At 36.9% G+C, this 19,926-nt stretch overlaps 1 protein-coding gene across 1 annotated transcript in view; it reads right to left on the bottom strand.

Annotated features, from left to right (window-relative positions):
- LOC120525195 (rho-related GTP-binding protein RhoA-D) overlaps positions 1-18,157 on the bottom strand; it is a 52,080-nt gene extending 33,923 nt beyond the window's left edge. The window contains exon 1 of the mRNA XM_039747302.1: positions 17,924-18,157. The gene's annotated coding sequence lies outside the window, so the exon portion shown is untranslated. The remainder of the gene's footprint in view (positions 1-17,923) is intronic.
- Between the last annotated feature and the right edge of the window lie 1,769 nt (positions 18,158-19,926).

Raw genomic sequence — 19,926 nt, 5'->3', positions numbered from 1 at the left:
TCTATGGTAAAGGCTAAATATAGGAATGAAAAAATAAAATAAGGACTAGTGTGAAGACTTTGGGGGCAAAATCTTCTCTTAAGTACAGAGTACAAGGTGAAACAGTCAATTAATGACAGGATTTACTGTATGTGAAAAACAAGATGAAGATTTAGATGGACCAGGAGCGATCTGACATGTTCCTTCAGCCACTTATTTTTTGAGAAAATTATATAAGGTGGCTTCTTAGCATACACAACATTGTCAGGAACTAATCACGTTTCTATATGGGTATTTAAGTCCTGAACAAGCCAGCTGGTTTCTATTCTCATGAACTGTTAAGATGACAATTTAGAAATTCAAAAATATTCATTGTACTGCTTTATTGACTTTTATACTGAAAGTATTTGAATGACTCATACCTAACAAAATCTGTGGAGTACACAGTGTTCAAGAGGCTTCGAGACACTCAATCAGAATTATACAGCATGTACATCCACACACTCTTTACTGACTACAATGCTGTTCTTTATCTTTATCACTGCCTTTGGTTTAACAGATATTTTCATGGTTTATAAAAGTTAGCCAGTTAACCCATAAAATTTTCTTTCTCTGTGTACTTCATTCTTTTCATTCCATCTCCAACAATCTTATTTTCGGCCTTCGTGTCAACCTTATCCTCTTCACCGACACAATTCCTAAGCCAATTGTCTGCCTTTTTTTTTTCCCCTCACATGCCCGCACCACCTTAGTTGGCTCTGCACAATACTTGAGGTAAATGTAACATAATATTAACAAAACCATTCTATTAAGTTTTTACACATTCAATAAATGTATATGTAGATGTCCATGAACCCCCACCCAATTATTGAGAATTCAAAAGAGTATTGTATCTCATCAAGGCTCCTTTTCCCCCTTACCCACAAACAAATGGTTTTCAAATGTAGATTAAGAAAAAAAAAAACATACATGGTGGATTTTAAACATGGCAAAATATCACTCTACACTCTATACATTAATAGATGGCCACCACCATTTCTAGCACTAACACTACTGAACATCTTTTATGGTTAAGATAGCTCACCTGCACTAAAGACGACTGGAGTATCATAGGAATCAGTAAAATGTTAACACTTAACATTAAGGTTAAATATGTCAATGCTTGCAAATTCTGAAAGCAGCTAGACAGAGTGGTGTCTAGCACAATAATATCAAGGGCTGACACCTTCCCACTGTGGATTCATTTAACATTTCACTCTGGAACAGTAAACATCTTTTCCAGTCCATTAGACCCTTTCCCAAAATTAACCAGTTTCCTTTCACCTGATAAGCTCAAGTCAATCAACATCAGGGCCACCAGGCTTCCCAACAGACTACCTACAAGATGCGAGTCCAAAAAATATATCAGTCTCAATGCATTTTTGAGAAACTGGCTGCTTACAAGTTTTTGGGAATGATTATTGTTGTCTTCGAGTTTTATGTTTGTAATGATACTTTATAGATTTGTGTTATACTGGATCTATCAGAATAAAAATCACCAGTTTAAGCAAACACCTGAAAAAAAGCTTAATATGACTAATTTTACCCCTACAACAGCAATTTTCAAAGCCTGATTTGTTAACAAGGTACTATTAAAGTTTGAATATGAATCAGGAGCTGGAGATAATGGCTGGCAAAAGTCAATCTACTACATTAAGCAGCGAAAAAGAAAGAAAATTGGGGTCCAAAATTTAAACAAATCAGTTAGTTAATGAACAGTAGCGATCTGCTCATCACACCTCTGCTTTTCGAAATGAAAACTACAGCTGAGCAATGTACACATCATTACAGTTTATTATCTGTTGGTCTAAATTCATGTTTATTGCCATATTATTTATATAGAAACTAACTTCTACAGTGGTGTGAAAAACTATTTGCCCCTTCCTGATTTCTTATTCTTTTCCATGTTTTTCACACAAAATGTTTCTGATCATCAAACACATTTAACCATTAGTCAAATATAATACAAGTAAACACAAAATGAAGTTTTTAAATTATGGTTTTTATTATTTAGGGAGAAAAAAAAATCCAAACCTACATGGCCCTGTGTGAAAAAGTAATTGCCCCCTGAACCTAATAACTGGTTGGGCCACTCTTAGCAGCAATAACTGCAATCAAGCGTTTGCGATAACTTGCAATGAGTCTTTTACAGCGCTCTGGAGGAATTTTGGCCCACTCATCTTTGCAGAATTGTTGTAATTCAGCTTTATTTGAGGGTTTTCTAGCATGAACCGCCTTTTTAAGGTCATGCCATAGCATCTCAATTGGATTCAGGTCAGGACTTTGACTAGGCCACTCCAAAGTCTTCATTTTGTTTTTCTTCAGTCATTCAGAGGTGGATTTGCTGGTGTGTTTTGGGTCATTGTCCTGTTGCAGCACCCAAGATTGCTTCAGCTTGAATTGACTAACAGATGGCCGGACATTCTCCTTCAGGATTTTTTGGTAGACAGTAAAATTCATGGTTCCATCTATCACAGCAAGCCTTCCAGGTCCTGAAGCAGCAAAACAACCCCAGACCTTCACACTACCACCACCATATTTTACTGTTGGTATGATGTTCTTTTTCTGAAATGCTGTGTTCCTTTAACGCCAGATGTAACGGGACATTTGCCTTCCAAAAAGTTCAACTTTTGTCTCATCAGTCCACAAGGTATTTTCCCAAAAGTCTTGCCAATCGTTGAGATGTTTCTTAGCAAAATTGAGACAAGCCCTAATGTTCTTTTTGCTTAACAGTGGTTTGCGTCTTGGAAATCTGCCATGCAGGCCGTTTTTGCCCAGTCTCTTTCTTATGGTGGAGTCGTGAACACTGACCTTAATTGAGGCAAGCGAGGCCTGCAGTTCTTTAGACGTTGTCCTTGGGTCTTTTGTGACCTCTCGGATGAGTTGTCTCTTCGATCTTGGGGTAATTTTGGTTGGCCGGCCACTCCTGGGAAGGTTCACCACTGTTCCATGTTTTTGCCATTTGTGGATAATGGCTCTCACTGTGGTTCACTGTTGTCCCAAAGCTTTAGAAATGGCTTTATAACCTTTACCAGACTGATAGATCTCAATTACTTCTGTTCTCATTTGTTCCTGAATTTCTTTGGATCTTGGCATGATGTCTAGCTTTTGAGGTGCTTTTGGTCTACTTCTCTGTGTCAGGCAGCTCCTATTTAAGTGATTTCTTGATTGAAACAGGTGTGGCAGTAATCAGGCCTGGGGGTGGCTACGGAAATTGAACTCAGGTGTGATACACCACAGTTAGGTTATTTTTTAACAAGGGGCAATTACTTTTCACACAGGGCCATGTAGGTTTGGATTTTTTTCTCCCTAAATAATAAAAACCATCATTTAAAAACTGCATTTTGTGTTTACTTGTGTTATATTTGACTAATGGTTAAATGTGTTTGATGATCAGAAACATTTTGTGTGACAAACATGCAAAAGAATAAGAAATCAGGAAGGGGGCAAATAGTTTTTCACACCACTGTATTTAGTATGATTTTTAGGTGTGGTAACCATTGTTTGTAAGGAAAAAACCTTTAAAGTGTCAGTATCTTAAGGATTAATAATTTCTGTGGGTATGAAGAAGTGCAAAGTGCAGGACAGTAGAGGATAAACTGTTTGAAGCCTACTGAAGCTCATAGTGTTTTTTTTTTATTATTGTAAACTCTCACTTCCACAGCATCAAAACAAAAAATGTCCTAATGACTAAATAAAATCCACATACAGCCAGGAGCTTTACCACAACTCCATCACATTTTAATGTGATTTAAAAGGTTAACACAAAAATGATAACGGCTATAGAATATATGATTAATAAAAAGGCAGAAGGAGAACAGTAAAGAGTTGGTAGCAGCTGAGAGAAGGATAAGGGGAATACAATACAAGCTGAGGAATGCAAGAAGCTCTAGTAGTATGGATCCCTGTTGAAGAGTCAAAACCCAACATCCCAAGCATGAATCCAAACTTTAAGACTGATTAACTTACTAGCCCACTTTCAAAGATTCTTCAAAGATCCTGGATGAATATGCAAACTTGATGACGGATTAAGTGAGGTTTTATATCAACTTGTGTGTGCCTACCAGTACTGCATGTCCCTACCCTAATCAGAAGCCCTGGGTGAACATCGCTGTTCAAATGTACTGTACCTGAGGAAATGGAAATGCTGCTTTAAATTCAAATGACACTCCATGGCAAGAGCTCCAGGTAGAAGCAATGGAGGCTGATCAAAAAGGCAAAGACTCAGAAGCAGGCTGGAAAATTAATACAGCAGCAGCAATTGAAGAGGACTGTGGAAACATATACAAGCGACCACAGACTACAAAACCTCACCAAACATGCCCAGAGACATCTCCTCACTCCCGGATGAGCTGAATGACTGCTTTGAGCATTTTATGCCTCTGGGCTCAGAGTGGGAATAGGAATTTGCCAGGGTGATACAGTAGAGCAGTTTAAAACACTGCTGAAAACATTACTTTAACATGGCCTTTCTATAACTTCAATTTAACTTAATCCTGATACTCTATATGTTCAATTTCCTCATAATAACTATTCATTGTGGCTCTAAAATCCGTACTGACGCCTAGTCTCTTTTCTGTTTCTTTTTCCGGTTTCTTTGTGGTGGTGGCCTGCACCACCTCCACCTACTCAAAGCTTCATGATGCTCCAACAATGATGGATGGATTAAAAGTCAGAATTCTACGTGACCATCTTCATCAAGCCCTTCCGTGAGAACCCTAAATCCAAAGAGGACTGTTTCATTTATGTTAGGTAGAATGCCCAGAGGAGACTGGGCGGTCTCATGGTCTGGAATCCCTACAGATTTTATTTTTTCTCCAGCCGTCTGGAGTTTTTGTTTTTTCTGTCTCCCCTGGCCATTGAACCTTACTCTTATTCGATGTTAATTAATGTTGATTTATTTTGTTTTCTTATTATGTCTTTTATTTTTCTATTCTTTATTATGTAAAGCACTTTGAGCTACTGTTTGTATGAAAATGTGCTATATAAATAAATGTTGTTGTTGTTATGTTTCCAGTGGTACCAGAAAGTGGTGTGGTTCCCACAAAGCTGCTGGCCCAGACAGCATTCCATCCCTCGTCCTGAAGGCATACACCACCCAGCTGTTACAGGTGAACACCGATATATATAGTGCCACAGTGGTATTTTTTTTTTTTTTTAAATATTTCACCTGTGCCAAAGAAATCTTCTGTTTCCTGCCTGAATAACTATTAGTCCACTGTGTTCAACTTCACAGTGATGAAGTGTCTAGGGAAACTGGTCACGATCCATATTAATCACAACATCCCTGCTGACCTGTCTGCATACCATTGTAACAGATGTGCGGATGATGCCATCTCTCTTGACCTGGACAAAAACAGGTCAAAAAACACCTATGTCAGGATGCTGTTCATTGACTATTTCCACAAATTTTTTGCCACCAGCCTGGTATTAAAGCACAGAGACCTATATTTTCATGGGATCACACCATGATGTATGCCACATTTAGTACTGAGGTAACTGCCAATAAACGATCAGCTGTGAAACTATGCCAACTAGAATAAACTGTCCTTAAAATCAGTTTTTTTACACTGTTAGCTAAAGGACAACTGTTCACATAATCACAGGTGGTGAGCAATACAAAATGGAGGGCTTCCTGGTGACATCAGAGGAGCCCTCTTTCGCTTAGCCCTCACCCACACTGAATGGCTCCTCTACCACACACCTATATAATCAACAAGGAAACCATAATGGTTTCCAATGAAATATGTATATGACAATGATTGGACTCAAGGCTTGAATTTCAGTATGGGATTAATGGAGGCATGCTAATTTAAAAAAAAAAAATCCCACATAGAGTAACTTCATCAAAATAGAAAATCTCCAGCTCTTTCAAGGCAAAACCAAAAATTACCACTTTGTCAAGATTATAGAGTGTTATACATACATGTATAAACAGCTATAGATTGCAATTATTTTCTCTTTGAGTATCACACATGTGAAATGGAAAGATTAATACCATGAAAACAACATCACATACCTTAGAGGAGAGAAAAAAAAAAACCACAAACCAACAACTCTTTGCATTTATTATTTAATGGTAATGGATATGGCTGAAGGTGTTCATCCAAACATCCACCTATTTTTTAACCAGCTTATTCAGTACGGATCACTTGGAGCAATTACGATTGCACTGGGCGTAAAACACCACACTGGATAGAACATCACCCTCACTTTCCTACAATCGTGACAAAATGAGCTGCTTCTTATGCTCATGCTAAAATAAAATTTATCATTTCAAAACTTGTACATTGACTAGACATTTTTGTGGCTCAGCTTGCAATGATATGAAGCATTTGGCACCTGTCTAATAATAACGCATGTAATGTGTTAATGGAAGCACACAAATGTAGACATATGCAGGCAGCCAAGTTACTAAAACAGCATATTTATTTGGGAAAAACAAATCCACAAACACTTAATTTGTGTTGTTCATTTGTTTTTTTTACAGGAAAAGTAATGTTCACTAGTACAACTAAAATGTGATAAAAACTGTAAAAGTACATATGGCACATATTTAAATGATACCAGAACAAATGGGATATAGCCATGGCCAGACCATTTCAACTGCTAACTCTGTATTAGTAAACACAGACCTAAGATACAGTAATATCTCTTATTCAAATCTGCTTGAAAACAACAGAAAGTAAGGTGGTTTTGCATGAATTCTTAAATAATAATCATCTTATAGTGAAAAGTTTGATTTCACAAAGGTACTCTTAAAGTTGGGGCATATCTCGGTTTCTCCTTCAAAAATCTGAACTAGCAGTAGGTGCATGTGGGGTCTCCTTGGTAAATGTTACCATTTTGATGTTTAATATACATTTTTGTGAGTCAATTCTCACATATATTTAAATCAACTGTATAATGGTCATGATAACTGCTATTTTGCATTGTGCTAATAAGGTAATTTAAAAAAAAAGAAAATTAAGATTTTGCACCATTAACAAACAAATCAATAATAACCAACAAACAAAAAGGAATTTTCCATTTAAATGTTTGTTTCTCTGACAGTTAAATAAGAATTTAAATATAACACAAACAGATGAACAAATATAATACACAGAACCTGAACTCTTTACTTATTTGAGGTACACCAGCAGCCATTGTGGTGTATATTAACTTACACTGGCACACTTTTCTATTTCATGGAAAATTCTAACTTGCAACTAAAAGTAATCTACTAGAAAATTAAATTTATTTACTCGGCTTAGAAATCAAATTTGAGATTGCAAAGTCATTTTGTATGTGTACAATACCTTTATTTGACACCAAGCACTTTAAAAATTGTAGCTACAATGATGCACAAAAACTGAGTAACAGAGATATATGCATGTATATACTCAAACAACATTCATTCTCAGCAGGTAAGCAAACCCTAGAAAGTTATGTTTTGATCGAGCATGTGTGTTTGCCAATGGTGCAACATTTTGAAAATCTGATGTAGTAGTAAGTCATAGTGTCGTTTTCTCTCTTGTTATGAATATAATAAATACATCTCTAGCTGTTTAATTGGCATTGCAGGAGTAATGTTACAATGAAAAAGACGCAGCAGGATTTTATAAATTTTAAAAACAAACGGGACATTTGGAGTTTGCATAACATATGCCACTGCTAAATTACTTGTAAAGTTGTAGTTTCTAAACAGTTTGCGTGTAACAAAGTTTCAGTTGCGTTGGCATTTGAACACAAATCTGTAACACCCCGCCGCAAGATGTTCTATTTGCGGAAAACACTGAATCAAACGGGGAGATATTTAGAAAATGAAAGCATCAGAAGTTTGAATTTGACTTGTCTATTAAATATTATTTTTCAGTGTTCTTAATCACCTATGCCGATGTAAATATAAATCTCACAACAGCACAAGTTATACATTAGAAAACATGGCTTTTGGCTAAACCAGACTTGAAAATTTGTATTGTTACAAGAGCAACTTAAAAGAATTTGTGCAAATGAAAATATCCTAAATTATCTTGATAATCACTAATTCACATGGCAGTGATATAATAATGTTTCTTTTTAGCACTTATTTTAAACTATAGTAATTTTTCAGTTACTAGGCATAAAATGTCAGTTATACTGTATTTGAATGTTGACAGATAGGCTGATATTCTCACTGTGGGCTTTTTAAAATAAAAAAAAAAAAAAAAAAAAAACCTACACTAAACTCCCCAAATCCATAGTCACTAGAATTGTTGTTACAGTGAAGAGAAATCTCATTACCAACCGGTTCTTTTTTGCTTCCCTTTTATTTCAAATTCGGACAACCAAGGTTACCTACCTGTCCTCCAGGTACATTTCTTTTGTGCAGGCCTTCTGGGAGATCTGTTAAGCACACAATGCCTCATCACAGGCTAAAATAAAACCTCTCGATATTGCATCTACTTCTGCTGCTTCATTATCCGCACTGTTGTTTATTACCCGTCTGAAGAATGTTTGGTTATTTTAGGTCTGGATATCTCAGAATGAACAGAGAATGATGTTGCTGGCCCACCACTTGGAGTCAAGAATTGTTTGAAGTACTCCTCCCAACTTTCTTTGGTCTTGCCAGCCTCATATATGGGGTTGTCCTTGTTGAATCAGAAAATTCAGCTCAATCCCCAATTGCTTTCACACTTTTGTTACACTCACTTGGCAATTGTTTGAAAGGTTTAGACAGATCTTGCCAAGTACTCCTAACAATACTCATAATTCTGAAGCTTGTAGTTAAAGCTAGCTCATCTTTCTGGCCTGACTGCAACCTACAATCTTCCTCCTTCTTGAACTTCCACATCTTAAAGAGGGTTTTCCTTTCCTTTACAGCCTATTTCACAGTCTCCTGACACAATGCAGTTGTCTTTTTTTTTTTCTGCTCCTATCTTATAATGGCATTATTACCCTAAGAAGTGTGGTTTTGAATGTTACCCAGATCTTTTAAAATTCACATTTTTTTGGATGTAACGGCTCCTCCATCCCTTCCTGTACTTTATCTCTAAACTTCTCTTCCTGCAGCTCTCTCAGATTGATCTGCACAGGTTTTAAATGCCCTACAACAGATCCCTGCTTTCAAAATTTTACAAATAGAATGATGGGTCTAGAGTCCAAGTTTAATCCAGCATTTTAGTACAGTATTGGCCTAACATTACCAACACAAACTTATTTAGCTATCCTCAGGATGAAGTTAATTTGGGCTTCTGTGGGAAGATCATCCCACTTGTACCACATATAGCATTTGTCTTTACTGGAAGAAAGTGTTGACCTTGTTTGTAAACCTCTTCTGGAGGCTTTCTAGCCATTCAATGTATTGGTAAAATTTCATGTATTTCTTCAGTGAAACCATGACCAGCCAAACCTGCTAACAGCATCAACTTTTAAATCACCCGAGACAACACAAAATAGACAACTAGTCAAATAAGCTATTTCGGGTTGTTACCAGTGTTGTCTACTGAATGAAGAATTCTAAAACATCATTACTGAAGCAGGCACACAGTCAATTCCCAACTTTTTTTTTTCAACCTGAAATATTTTGCTACCTACAGCATATATTTCACATGAATCTGCTGAAACTGTTTCACAGTAATATTACTTTTAAGGTGTCATTTTAATCCCATTTCAAAGTCCACAAATCAATTGTGGCTTGATTTATTGCACTTACAACATCTAAACGTTATATCTGCAAGTACTGTCGATCAGTGACTTTACTATAATGAGCATACAGGTGAAAACTGAACTAACCAAAAAAAATAAAAAAATCTCTTTTAGGGCCCATGTAAAACAGCTTTGAAAGGCTCCAGTTCAATTGCCAATACTGACTTACTGCTATTCCTCTGCATGACATGCGTTCTAAGAGCGTTAAAAAAAAAAATAAATTGGCTTCTTCTGTTGGGAAATAATTATGTGAGGTTAACAAAAAAAATAGGCAGTCAAAAAATTTAAAGGTAGCAATATCACTCATTTTGAAGGAATGGACATGGCTGGCATATATGGAACCATGATTTGGGCAATTACAGCATTATAAAAAATTTCACCCAAACCATGGACGAGTAAGCTTGCTGGATATAAAAATATAAGGTATCACACTGCTTTTTTAGTCAGTCCTCCTTTTCAAAGAATTTCATAATTAAATCTATGTATTCATTTTACCTGGTCATTTCTTTTTACAGGTTCATTTAGGTATTCTGATACAATAAACATTTTTCTGATAAGAGATCACAAGTAGTAGATGATAGGAAAACAAATGTCATCCTGCGAAGATAAACATTTACATTACTCCCACCATCACCCCCCTAGCCATTATAAGCTAAACATATTTGGATGCAAAGGGGTGCTCTCAGATATCTTAACCTGCAAGGTGCTGGTCCGGTCTTAGATAAGCTGACCAAGACCAAAAGAGAGGTGGGTCAGAATCAAGCTTCATAGTCTAGAACTTAGCATAGCAAAAATGAATGTAGGCGTGGTATACAAAAGTTTTTTTTCCCCCAAACAGTCAGAGTATCCAGTGATAAGTTGTTTCCTTATCTTTGCTAGCTTACAAATGATAGCTGCCAAATTTACGGATGTTATTGCACCACTGCACTTTGAAGGTGATTATCCCACTTAAACATTTCTGGGGAGGTGCAGTGCTAGATTTAGTGAAGTGAAATGGTTGATGCATTGTTACAGGGATTAGAAATCCATGCATGTTGTCTAATAATCAGGTCAGCATGCCATTGCAGATATTTGAACCTTTATTTCTCATTTTGCTGCAGTTTACCCAAAAAATAATGACAACATCATAAATTAGCAATGCTGCCTATAAAGAATAATCAAGGAACGCTTTAATTTACTATATCCAAGTTTATGTTACTCATTTTGAAGGAATGGACATGGCTTAACAGTTCTGTAAATAGAACTGTTAACATGTTGCATCACTATGGAGTCTTATTCTCATTGCTGTTTTTTAGCACTAACTGAACTTAGAATGTGTACATGTGGTCACCCTATTATGGGCCAGCACCCTGTACAAGTATTATTCTTGCCTTGTGCCAGATGACTACTTGGATAGGCTCCGGTTACACTGTGACCCTGCCCTGGATAGGAGGGTTAAGAAAATGGATGGAAACAGTCAGTCATGGTTACACTGTGACCCTGCCCTGGATGAGAGGGTTAAGAAAATGGATGGAAACAGTCAGTCATTTTCTAACCCTAACACAGGATCACGGGGGTCTGCTGGAGCCAAGATTGTCATGTAAATATGAATATTCTTTGTACTATAAAGAATCTTAAATCAAATTACAACAATTACCATCAATAGATAGCAATTAGCCACAATGTTAAAACCATGGACAGGTGAAGTGAATAACATTATCTATTTACAAAGGTACCTGTCAAGGGATGGAATATTTTACAGCAAAAGTGTCAGTTTTAAAGGTCTGGTAAGATTTCGAAGTAGAGGAGGAAAAAGGAAAAAAAAAATCTTGAGCATGACAGACAGGTATCAGAACTCACAGGGCTTTGCAGCTTTCTGCATAACCACAGAACAGAGAGCTAACGTTGACCCCTGTCTACTGCCAAAAACACCTGCAATGGTCACTTGAGAGTCAAAACTGGACCACAGAGAAATGGAAGGTGGTTATCTAGTTTGATGAACCACATTTTGTTTTAGATCAGGATGACAGCCGGGTACAAACACATTGTTTACCTGGGGAAGAGATGGCAACAGGATGCAATATTGGAAGAAAGCAAACCAGTGTGATTTTCTGGGCAATGTTTTGCAGGGAAACCTTGGCTCCTGACATTCATGCGGATGTTACTTTGATACGTATCACCTACCTAAAAATTGTTGCAGACCTTGTGCACTCTTTTGTGGCAATGGTATTTCCTGATGACAGTGGCCTATTTCAGCATGATGTGCCTTGTCACACTGTAAAAATTGTTTAGAAATGGTTTGAGGAAAATGACTAATAGTTCAAGGTGTTGACTTGCCCTCTAAATTCCCCACATCTCAAATCAACCAAGCATCTGTTGGATTTTCAGGAAAAACAAGTTCAATCCATGGAGGCCCCACCTTGCAGATTAAAGGATCTGTTGCAAACAACTTGGAGTCAGATACAAGATACCTTCAGATGTTTTGTGGAGTCCATGCCTAAACAGGTCAAAGCTTCTTTTTTGTTGTACAAGAGGGACCTACACAACATTATGCAAGTGGTTTTAATGTTGGGGCCGATCTGCATACAAAACCTTTCAGAAATCAGTGCCTACAGGAAGCTTACAATTTAACCCGTTACTTAAAAAAGGCGATCAGGCCAACCAGCACATCTATGAGGCCAGTAAGGTGCTTCACCAATAAATTAATGGAAGTAATTATTAAAGCAAAGACTAAACAACCCACCAATACAAGAGTACTGGAGAACAACCATTATGGTTTTATATGGGGAGAGTTACTTTTTGCGAATTCAATGAGAAAAGCATTTGATCAAAGGGCTAGAAGCAATATTTATGTGGATGTTCAAAAATCTTTTCATAAGGTATTGTATAAAAGGCTAGTGATCAAACTGAAAGAACTAGAAGTTCAAAGCATACTATTTAAATAAGTGCAAAATTGAGTAAAACACAAAAAACACTGCAATAGTGCAAATAAGTTTTTTTAATTAAGTAATGTTAAAAATAGACTGAATTTTTTTTTTTTTTTAATTATTTCTGTAAATAACCTGCAGCTAACGGGCTGATTTAGTATGCAGATGACATTAAACTAGTTTGAGAAGCAGAATAGAATCAGTAGAATATTACAAACGTATCTTTACAGAATGCTGACGAAGGCAGAAAAATGTAATATAAACAATAGTAAAGTGTCAAACATGCAAAGTGAAGCTCAAACTTGAAAAGTCTGAAAGTACGCCTCATGAAACTGACTTGGGAGTAGTAGTGCAACTACCCACATGCAGATAGTGTAGAGAAGGGAAATTGTTTCCATATTATAAGAAACATTTATTGGGGTTAGAGGATGTTCCAAAAACTTTCTAGTTCTTTTGAGACTTATTTCAGGACCATTATTTTATGACTTATGAGAAAAAGGTTGAACATCTTTCATTTAAGCAAGTTGAAGTTATAAGGAGATGTAGATTGAAGTACTCAATGTTTCTCCTGGAACCTAGTGACTCACATGGTGAATAAAGATTATGTAGAAGAAATTACAGAGTAAGACAGTACTTTGGGGACCGTCATATCTTGACTTGTTGGTATTTTGCAGCTAGTTGAACATGGAAAGTTATTTTGCACAAAATTTCCTATTATTGTTAACATGATCATTGTGTTCCTCCATGCTAAAATAATGGATCCCTTGCCTTAATTATAATTCAAAGAACACATAAAATATCATAGAAACTACTATGTTTGCAACAACATTGTCTCAAAATAACTATTCTAAGCAGACTATACTGATGAGTGGAATGAACACCAATGATTTGAGGTGTGAATTGGAATTTTTTTTTTTTTTTTTACTTACAGCAGCACTACATTACAGTATAGTGTGTCTACTGTTACATTTGTAATAAAAAAATGTCACTTCATTGCTTGCCTCCTTGACCATTCATTTACTAATAAAGCACTGAACCTCCGCAGATAAAAACTCTTGCAGTTAGAGCAGAACTCTGCAGAAAACGCATTTTAGCTCTACTTTTACTTTTAACCATTCTTCTCATGCATGCATAAGCTACACGTTATATAGCAGTTTTTCCATTTGCAATTTTTGCTCAACTCTTTATTCTCCTAGTAAGTAGTTCTACATTATACACTATATCCTCTTAAAACATACCTTGGTATTCATTTTGACTTTGTTGCATTTGCTTGACATTATTATTACTACTAAAATTTAGTTTAGATTCTTACAAAATACTATGAAACTTATTATATTATGATCAGTAGACCTTAATAGCTTGAAAAAAATCTGTCAGGATTATTACAGAACATTAAGTCTTCTTATTAGGGTGGGTTTATATTTCACACTCAGAATGCTTACACACATGTATCATGGCTACCACACATTCCCAGCGTTCATTTGACGTGTCCTCTGAGCACATCCTCAGAAATTAACGTGATGTGTGCGTGAGTAGCAGTACTACAAAAAAGGCAGGGGGTGCAGTGTGTTCAAGTTGGAATGTGACGTCAGAGTATCTGTTTACTATCAATATGACAGCAAGCCGCTTTGTACATCCTACAGGATCAATGTGTGTGCTGCGATGTTTGATGAATGGTTCGACATGGTGAAGCAAAATGCTGACATACAAATGTATTCATGGTACATTTGAAGCATCACACATTCCCCATCGTAATCATACGATACATTTTAAAGGTCTCACATACCATCTTCTGTGCCGTCTTTTTTTTTTTTTTTTAATTAACCTTCACAGCAGCATCAGAATGTACAGAAGCGTACTGGAGCCACAGCAAAAAAAAAAAAAAGGACACAGAGAAAAGGTCTGTTTTGTGATTAAAGTGGAAATTTTGTCTTTAAATTCGAAATTTCCACTTTAAACCTGTAGTTTATTTTGTTATTAAAGTAGTACATCGTAAACGTTGTCTTAAAACCTACCCAGTTTTTAATTGCTACATGCTTCTGAGGCTTCCTCCTGTACTGACTGCAGCGGCAACCAGCAATTGCCACACAGAACACATTCAATTTATGATATTCCAGCTCTCTGCACATTTAGAATCCTTAGATGTACACCTGATATCACTTTCATGATGAAATGCATATAAAGTATGTATATTACATTTTACAGATAAATCATTAACTTTATTTACATAATAATACTATTAATAATTACACTTGAGGGGTGGCTTTGTGGCACAGCGATAGCGCTGCTGCCTCGCAGGGAGTCATGTCCCTGGTGTTCCCTGCCTGGTGTTTGCACGTTTTCCTGGTTTCCACAGTGGGCTCTGGTGTCCTTCCAAAGACATGCAGGTTTGGGGATTTGTTGATGATAAAATAACGCTAGTGTATGTGTGTGCTTGTAAGCTGAAGCTCTGTCTAGGGATTGTTTCAGCCTCATGTCTGATGCATGTTGGAATGGGCACATCCTTTGAATTGATGGATGTAATCATTACACATCCATCCTTTTCTGAGATAATGTGGCAAGGTGTCCTCGGAATTTAATGAAACACTTTATTTTGTTTATTAAAAACGAAAATTGTGTATCCCTTCTCACTTCCTGATAGTGTCCACCAGACAAGTCTTCAAACCTAATGTTTTTATGTCCTTACCTAACAGTTATCTTTGAATGTGGTTTAATGAACTACCAAGAGAGAGCAGAAAGTAGAATACCAGAAAAAGCACATTGCAATAAATGAAGCAAGAGCAAGCCCAGGAAAATAGTACAGAGTTGGATGTGAGGATTTTCAAATGAGAATACAGAGTGTACAGTTTTGAATAGAGACAATATACTAGGAATATTATGCAATCTCAAATAACCATTGTGCAGAGCTTTCTTGGGGGACTAAGGCATCATAATGGCAACACAGAACCAACACTTTCTGATCATAATGTAAGAAATAAACATGGTTACAAGTACTAACAATTGGTGAAAATTCAAATTTGTAATGAAGGCAATTCAAAGTAACCGTAACAAAAGTGGAAAACAATTAAACAGTTTAATAGCTGTTAAGTGACTGAATTTTAAACATGGGGTAATGATCTGTACACAGTTTATGTATTCTCCCCGTTCTGCACATACCTTGATACACCACTTCTTCATCCCAAAGTCATGCGATTTAAGTTAACTGGCAAGTATAAACAGTCCTTGTTTAACGAAATGTGCCCTACAATCCCCATCTAGGACTGTTTTTCCTCACAATTTTCTCTATTGATGTGGGGATATTTTCAGCCCCAGATACCATAAACTGAACAAAATGGGTAGAGTGAAAGGAAAAATTAATTTTTAATGTACATTATTGTATATTTTCAATATTGCAGCTGAAGCAGATATTACCAAGTTCATTACAACTGTTAAACACAACTTTGAAAGTACTCAGTACAGACTGGAATTTTGTTTATTTACCTTTCTAGCTATCCTAATATACTGTAATTATCCCATTTAGTTAATATAAACTTATTAAAGCATCAACCTAGGTCAAGATAGATAATACATGGAAATCTGTGCTTGGGCATGTTACATCGCTTTTTAATTACAATCATCCAACTGAAGCTCTTGGTGAGAGATTTGCTCAAGGACAGAGTAAGAAATCTTCCATTCTCTACTTCCGTTTTCTCTTTACCACTAACTGAACACTATGACTTTTTTTTTTTTTTTAAGTTACTGCTGGATGGTGATGAAGCAGAAGTTTAAGCTCTCTGACAAATCTTTCCACCTACAGGTCAATCTACTTATCCACAGCTACAAAATTTACACAGATGAAAAACCAAATATAGAAAATATGAAAATGAGTGTAATACGGGGTTGCTAGCCTAAATCTTCACGATTTTGCGAGGAGGGAAAAGGGGGTTTGACAATGTTAGAGGACTATGAAGTAGAGTTACTGCATTACCATAAACAGGAAAGTCTGATGAGATCACTGGAGAGTCCCACTGAGAATGCTCAGAGTACCTGCCATGGGAAGAGGACAGAGCGAAACATAGTAGCAAGTGACCTGCAGCAGGCTAAGGACGCTCTGAAAAGATTATCTATCTCAGGTGGTTTTAGGGAGACTTGAAATTCAAAAAAGATCTGGAGATCTTAGTCGGCCAATAAAGTTTGTTGTCATTGTAACATGCACAGGCAAAGCAAATTAAAAATGAACAAAACAATAACTACAACTTGATCATACTTTGTATTAATGAATCAATATACCCATATTAAATTACTAGCATTGTAATACATAACCAATGTTGCTTGGTCAGTGGCACATAAAGTGGACGGTTGCATGCGGTTATTAACCTATATTTATTAGTGTAACCAAAAACTATGTCCAGGATAAACGGGGGCCATGTCTAGGTTCAGTTCCGTCCCTTTCTCCTCTGTCTGGCAGGATGCCCCAGCTTCAAAAACTGGATAAGGGTTTACACAACAGAAGTAATTATTCCGCAGTCCCAGTAAAAGTTCTTATTTCAAATAAATATCACCGATGTTCTATTTAAAATAAAATACGACACAGAATAAAAATAAGTATGTGGTCTAGAACAGGATTAAGCGGTTTAAGAAAATGGTTGGATGATCTACAAAGAAAATCTGCTTAATGAGATAAGTGACCCCGTCCTTCTGGTATTCAAGCTCATGAGCGTACTGGAGAGTTCTGAAACACACTGGGTAACTAAATGACCAACTATGTATATGCGGTGGCGCTGTGGGGCGGGGGTGGTTGGCAACGTACCATCACTAGCCTTTACTCGGTTTTGAAATGGATTACACGGTGCTCAAAATAAAATACAGCCGACAAAACTTTTTTTTTACTATAAAAAATGAAAATATTCTTATCAGTAGAAGCACTATACGTGTTTTTTTTTTATCTAGCTAGCGCAGATGGTGAACAACCTTGTGAATCAACCGGTCAAAAAAAGAAACATACTATGAGGAACCTAGAAAGGACACGGAAAGGGGCGCGGGCAGCTATTACATTAATCGTAATAAACAAACCTTTCAAGTCATTCGACACCCCGCTAACAAAACAAAAGAGAAACAGGCGAGTGGAGAAGGATCAGAAATGAGCCGACACTACTCCTTCCAAATCCATGCGAGCCTGGGCGGTACAACTACACCTCTGTGACGCTCCCTATTTGCGAACTTTGCTCGACTCCGCGCCGTACTCCATGACGAGTCAAACGACCCGAAAGTACACGGAAACTTGTCCGGCTTGGGGCGTCGTCAAGCTCCTTTCCCACAAACACTATCCCATCCAAGACCAAGACTTGTTTTACCTGTACTCCTTGGGATCCTACGGCAGCTCACACTTCAATGTCTCCTGCTGGTGCAGTCTCTTGGGGTGACAGAGAGTACCACAGAAACCAGGCACACACGACTCTCGCGCTCCTTGGAACCTCCCAGTCTTCTTTCCACGCTCACGCCTTCCCGCCCTCCTGCCTTTTTCGCTACCGCAGGGGTCCGAAGAGGAGGGGCGGGGTGCAGCTGTTGGAATTACTTAAATCCCCACCCCTTTTCTCGGGTTAAAAAATAATGACATCATTCGACAGCGAGGATCATGGGAGTTTGGAAGGAGGCGGGGAGGGAGCAATTGGGTACGGCTGCTCGAACGGTAGGAGGGAGGGAAGAGAAGTGAGGGAGAATACGAAGTTGCGTGAGAGTCTATTCTTGGCCCAGTGCCTCTCCCTTGTGAAGATTTTAGAAAAAGGAACAAAGTATCGGCGACACAATGCTTGACAGACACGTCCACGAAATGGGAAACTGCGGTATAATCAGGTCCACGCTGTCGGACGAAATGAACGTCTGCACCCTGTTGCGAACTCGTACTGCGTTGACACCTGAAGATTATCTTTTTATAATCATTTACAAATTACATTTTAGGAAAACATGACGTAGAAGTGAAATAGAAAGAGAAATATACAGTATAAGTAACTGAATGCTTATATAAATGATTAAACAAAACAAAGAAAAATTAAAGATAATTCACCCATATTTTGCAGACTTACACCCGTTACAAAAATGACATCATCTAAAACATTTTAAAAAATGTTAGATTATTATAATTTTAAAAAAATTTATGAAATACCTAAAGAGTAAATATATTACACAATTCTTGTAGTATACTGAAATGTATTGTGAAATATGCAAGTTATTGCCGTTTTTGTAGTGTAATTTCCAAAATATAAAAGCATATTGCATATTATATTTTTAGAAAATAGGAATGATGTATTGTAAGATATATTTTAGAAAATGCATAATATATTTTTAAATAAACTGTCAAGTGTACAGCACAATATATTTTAGAGAGTGTATTTCACACTCTATTTTTTGTGTATATTAAATATGTTTTAAAATATATATTAACCTGAGATTGAAAATATCCAATAGGTATCTCCAAGGTCCTTCTGATATTGAGATGTGTTCTACACCAAATCACACAGAAACACAGCACAAATTATAAACTTATTAACCAAGTACAGCAGCAGCAATATTTATTTGTATAGCACAATGTCTGTGTGTTGTACCGTGTTACAACCAATCTGAAGAAGCACCCTGAGCTGCTTTGAAAGCTTGCTTATGGTAATATGTTCAGTTAGGCAATAAAAGGTGTCATTTTGGTTGACTTCTCATTATAACACAATGTAGTACACAGGATGTACTCAGAGTGCCTTACAAGATGTCAAAAAAATTCCTTTAAATACAAATTTAAAAATAGAATTAGATAAGAATAATAATGAATAAATCTCTCTATTATAAAAAAAAAATCCTGGAAAGGAAAAGCAGGGCAACGAGACGTGATCTTCTCGGAAGTTCTCGGAAGACACTTAAAAGAACCGCGAGATGCAAACAATATCAAATAAGAGCACTGCCAGCAAAACACTCAGTCGTGTAAAGGCACGTAGCACACACAGATCTTGTGCTCTCAGCACATATAAAGCGTATAAGGACAATACGGTCTAGATGAAACGTCAACAACTAACAAAGAAGAAAGAGAAGAAAAGAGGAGAAAAGAGACCCAAAAACGTTGGAGAGAAACAAAGGCAGATAAGAGATTATGAAAGCAGTGGAATTTGAAAGGCTCAAACAAACAATGGCGCGATACACATGCAGAGAAAGGTAAAGAATATGAAAGCAGTAAAATTCGAAAGTATTGTAGTGACCAGCCAGGTTGAAGCCTTTTTTGTTTTAAGTGACTGTTATGTCCGATTTGAGGGAGGGCAGAGTACAGCACGGAAGACTGATAGAGGGGTATTGATTGATGCTGTAAGGGGGGGGCGAG

Source organism: Polypterus senegalus, chromosome 3 (genome assembly GCF_016835505.1).
Source record: "Polypterus senegalus isolate Bchr_013 chromosome 3, ASM1683550v1, whole genome shotgun sequence".
NCBI lineage: Eukaryota > Metazoa > Chordata > Cladistia > Polypteriformes > Polypteridae > Polypterus > Polypterus senegalus.
The sequence above is the reverse complement of the archived record's forward strand: the minus strand, read 5'-3'. Positions and strand labels throughout refer to the sequence as shown.